The sequence below is a fragment of the Magnolia sinica genome, chromosome 15 (assembly GCF_029962835.1).
Source record: "Magnolia sinica isolate HGM2019 chromosome 15, MsV1, whole genome shotgun sequence".
Lineage (NCBI taxonomy): Eukaryota > Viridiplantae > Streptophyta > Magnoliopsida > Magnoliales > Magnoliaceae > Magnolia > Magnolia sinica.
Window position 1 is genome coordinate 37,718,782 of NC_080587.1, and position 5,041 is coordinate 37,723,822.

Genomic DNA, 5,041 nt, shown 5'->3' on the forward strand with positions numbered 1-5,041 from the left:
TTTACCACAGCCTGCCACATTTCATTTTCATGGAAGATACTTCCACCCAAATACCTTCCAAGCTCCCAAACATACTTTTCAAGGAAATTTTACCACAGCCTGCCACATTTCATTTTCATGGCCAACCTTATCCTAAAATCCTTTAGGGCCTGTTCGGATTAGCGATTACTGTTATAATGTATTGTAAATGGATAACGATTATAATTACTGTTTGTGTGATTCAATCAAACACGAGATCACACATGTTAGCGAGGGTCTATATTCGATTAACATGCGTGATTAAGATAGTGTGGGCATGTTATAGTCATACTTGACTCAAGTTTGATTGAATGTTGATGCCCCCACCTTGAGATAGATCGTTTAAGACTGAATTCAAGGACTCGGTTGCCTTCTCAATCACAGATGGTTACAATGATCAGGCAATTTTAGAAGGATAAGGATTAGTTCTTCAAAATAGATTCCTTTTGCCTTGCATTTGGGACTTCTCTTTTGCCAGTGACAATCAATTTTGTATTTTTTGACAGAATGAGTATAAACAGATTTAAAACTAAAGGGCTAAAAGTGTTGATTTTATTGATGTATATATGATACTTAATATAATTGACAAAGAAATAAACTAAAGTAGAGAAATAAACGAAAGATAAATGCCTACAATCGTTTGTTGGGCAAACAATCGAGGTAGATTGGTTAGCAGGATGTGACCAAGGATGTAATCTTCCAAGTACTTAGTTGATTGGGATCTAATGACAGATGGTCATGAATGTTTATACTACTCTTAAGCGTATTGTAACGATAATGCTGGACAGTAGTAAGATATGCTAACCTAAACATCAGATGTTCCGCAGCATGGTTGGGCATAAGTGGAGGAACTAAAAACTAAGATAAAAGATAAAGGACAACGTTGCGCTGTGTAAATAGATTCTGTTAGGCGTGGGCCTAAAGTTCTTCATCACATTCTCCTTTTATAGCTTTAGGAGCTGGAAAAACCCTTACTAGATTTCCTCACAAATCCATGATTCGTGACAATCACCATGCACAATTGTTCTTTGATTATTCCAGCCTGGCCAAAGAGATCTTCGCAGATCAAAAATTGTTTTTAGATCTCTTGTCAGTGTGAACGTAGAAATTCGTAGATCTTACATGATCAGTCCCGCTAGACCTAGATTGATTCTGAATCCATTGTTTCCCATCTGCTTTGATAATGATCCGATTCGTGAATCTTCATAATCATCGCAAGAGCACCGATCATTTCTAGGAAGATCTCACATTTCGGAAGGATTGTAAGAGATGGCCTTGCTAAGAACATATGGATTTGTGATAAGATCCCTGTCTCGGTGAATTAGGGCTATGTTTCATTCGTCACTTCGTCTTATCTGCAGACATGCGTACGGTTCTGCACCACTTTGCTTTTAGTAGGTGATGTGTCTCTGAATGAAGTGGGGAAAAAGATAACCTTGAGTGCAAGTAAGATTTTGTCATTATTAAGCACATAGTGCCGACACATGGCAACATCTCATTGGTCCACCTAGGTGTGTCAAAAATGAGTGTAAACAATTACAACCATAGTTGGAAGTAAAATAGGGTATTTATCGTATGCAATACTACTCTTGCATCTTCACTTCCGACTATGGATATGTGTGTAAAGTACCATGGTGGCAGGATACACATGGGTGTACATTCTTCAATATGTGTTATATCCACACTGTCCATCCATTTTTCAATATCCTTTTAGACCATGGCCCCAAAAATGAGGAAGATCCATAGCTCAAGTGGACCACACCATAGAAAGTAGTGCTGATAATGACACCCTCCATCGAAACCTTCCTAGTACTCACCAAGATGTTTATTGGTCATCCAACCTATTCATAAGGTCACACAGGCCTGGATGAAGGGAAAATACAAATATAAGCTTCATCCAACATTGCTGTGGATGGATAGTGTGGATATAACACATACATTATAGTGAGGCCCATGGAACTATGCCACGTCAACACACCTATTCCAATCCAAGTTTCATAGTGATTATGAAGGATTACTATGATTTGATAGTTGGCCATATCCAATCAATGGTAAGCTGTAGTGATATAAGTTTTACACCACATTACCATGGTAGTTAAGGATCCAAACTGATCCTTACACTGGTCATGTAAAGAAAACATGCAACTATTGATTACTGTACTAGTTTATTGATAGTATGATTGTAGTGATGGAATTTTTACATTATTTTAATGTCAAGCTATTATTAAAATACATTGATGTTGTTATTTCCATTCAAGATATGATTACAAATTCATTTACCTATGTAACGACTCGAAACCCGACACCTGAGTATGGAGACTTAGATCTCGAGTCCTAAGGTGTTAACACCACGACGGTCAAGTGCATTGGCACCGACATTGACAACACTTCGGTTTTCGCCACATGAGTACGATGCTCTAGTTGCACAAACTTGAATGTTGCCAATGAATCCGCATGAGGGAGTATTTTTCACATGTGTACTTGGTTAAATTAACATTCATTCCATAAACAACTTAAATCAGAGTGGCACATATTAAATATAATGGATAATCAAAGATAAGTAAGGATAACTAAAATCATAATGTGCATGGCTAATTAACCAAATAAAGTGTACAAGTCCAAAATGCGCCCATAGGGACCATTACAAACAAAAAACATGACAATGTACGAGAGATATCAATATTAAGGGAAAGCCACAAGAAAGTTAACGACTCAAGCTCCCAAAGCTTAGCCAGCTAAGGGCGCTCCACTTGATCATCCATCTCTCCACTGAGCTCTACCCGATGACTGTTGAGTGTGAAATATTGCACATTTTTTCCTATTTATACCTTGGTTTTATAAACGTGATAATGCTTAATCGATTTAATTATGTATGTTTTCATGTGTGAGGTGATTTTGAGAGCTTAAGGTGAAATTGATGCCAAAAGGAAGATTTATGCTCAAAAGATTACTAAATGAAGATTTGGAGATTTGGAAGTCATTAATGAAGAATTCACATGCCAAAGATCCAAGAAAACTAATCGAGGAATGAAGAAAATCAAAGATTTGAAGTGAAGAAAAGGAATCCTGAAATTATCCTAAAAACAAACATATTCATGAAATTGTCCTGAAAAAGCATATTCTGAAACTCTGAGTCTATTTTGGGAAACTGTGCAGAGTGTGTAAATTTGAGGCGGTTTAAACTCCAAGTATATTTTGGAAAATTGCGTAGAGCGCGTAAATTTGAGGCAGTTTTTAGATTTTTCTAACTCAGTGCGAAAGTTGGAGTTCCACAACTATAAATAGGACTCCCTAGGATGCTCCAAAGCATCTTCTAGGATTTGGAAAGGTCTCAAGGAGCATACACAAGGGTGGAGTAGCCGTAAAGAGTTTTTCTTCTTCCTTAGTTTATTTTTCATGCTTTTTTTGAGAGATTTGGTTTCAATCATGTCTATGGTTGACTAAACCTATTAGCTAGGGCTAAGAGGTGAAGCTTGTACCATGTTTGGATGTTTATTTTGCTTTGATTCTTGTTCTTATTGAACTTCATTGATTTCTAGTTTGATACTAAGGGAATATTTTCAGTTTTCTATAATTTATTGTAACTCAAATTACAATAGATGTTGTAATAGCTTTTGATATCTTCTTTTCCTATTTTGAGATAGTGAGATCGGTAAATCCTGTTGTTCACCATCGTCTCCTGGGCATGATAGGGTGATATAATCCCTTCCAATCATCACAATTTTCTTCCATTGAGAATTAGGTCAATGAAAAGTTCAGATTTGATTTAAATTGCTTTATCTTTAAATTGGATAGGATATGACTCCAATTCCAATTGTATTCCTTGAATCAAGTAAGGTAGCATCTTGATAGCTACAAGTGGATCCTTGACACCATAGTTTCTACCTTTTATTGATAGTTTAAACATTATTCACATTTACTTGAGGGCTGAGAGTGTTTCATGCCCAAGTGGGTTCGTGACAACACTCGACGTCTCTTAAGTGAAGGAGGATTACTTGAAGGTTGCCTATCCATCACTGAATTAGACATCACTCGAGATCCTCTAAGTTAGTAGAAGTTATGACCACACATCAACCTCAACACCCAGTTGAGGAAGCCGAAGATGAAAACGAGGTGCATAATGCACCCCTGCCTCATACTCTATGAGATTATTTACAACCGGCGAGGGTGAGCACACCTTCCTGCATGATATTTCCATTGAATGCAGGAACTATGGATATTAAACCAGGGGTAATTCAACTCCTCCCTACGTTTCATGGATTAGAATATGAAAGTCCATACTTGCATATGAAAGAGTTTGATGAAATAATATATACATTACACTTCCCAAATGTGTCTGAGGACACAGTTAGGCTGAAATTGTTTCATTTCTCTTTGAAAGAAAAAGGCTAGGTTGTGGTTACATTCCTTAAGACCAAGGTCCATTGGCACATGGGCTAATATGACAAGGGAGTTCTTTAAAAAGTTTTTCCCATATCATAAAACAAATACCTTAACGAAAACAATCATGAATTTTGCATAAAAAGAGGATGAGACCTTCTTCCAATGTTGGGAGCGATTTAAAGATCTCATAAATTCATGTCCACAACATGGCTATGAAACATGGCGTATAATAAGCTTTTTCTATGAGTGATTGATCTCACCCATGTGCCAATTTGTAGAGATGATGTGTAATGGAGAATTCATGAATAAGGAAGACGATGATGTGTGTGATTATTTTGATAAACTTGCTGAAAACACGCAATCATGGGATACCTCTTCAAGAATTACCACTTCTAAGCCTACTCAATCAAAGGAAAGGGAAAGAATTTATGTTCTAAAAGAGGAAGTTGATATAAATGCAAGAGTGGCCAAACTCACAAGAAAAGTCGAGGCCATGTAACTTAAGAAGGTAGACCCCGAAATGACTATGGAAGTTGTTTGTGGTATTTGTGCTTGTAATATGTATACAACTGAGAATTGCCTAACAATTCCTGCTTTTCAAGAGATATTGAATGTGTCACGCCCCAAACTTAGAAAACGG

At 36.9% G+C, this 5,041-nt stretch overlaps 1 non-coding gene across 1 annotated transcript; it reads right to left on the reverse strand.

The window, feature by feature from the left end:
* Positions 1 to 4,506: 4,506 nt before the first annotated feature.
* LOC131228345 (small nucleolar RNA R71) lies at positions 4,507 to 4,614 on the reverse strand. Its single transcript, XR_009162851.1, has one exon. It is a non-coding gene; the product is annotated as a small nucleolar RNA R71 (small nucleolar RNA).
* Positions 4,615 to 5,041: the final 427 nt, after the last annotated feature.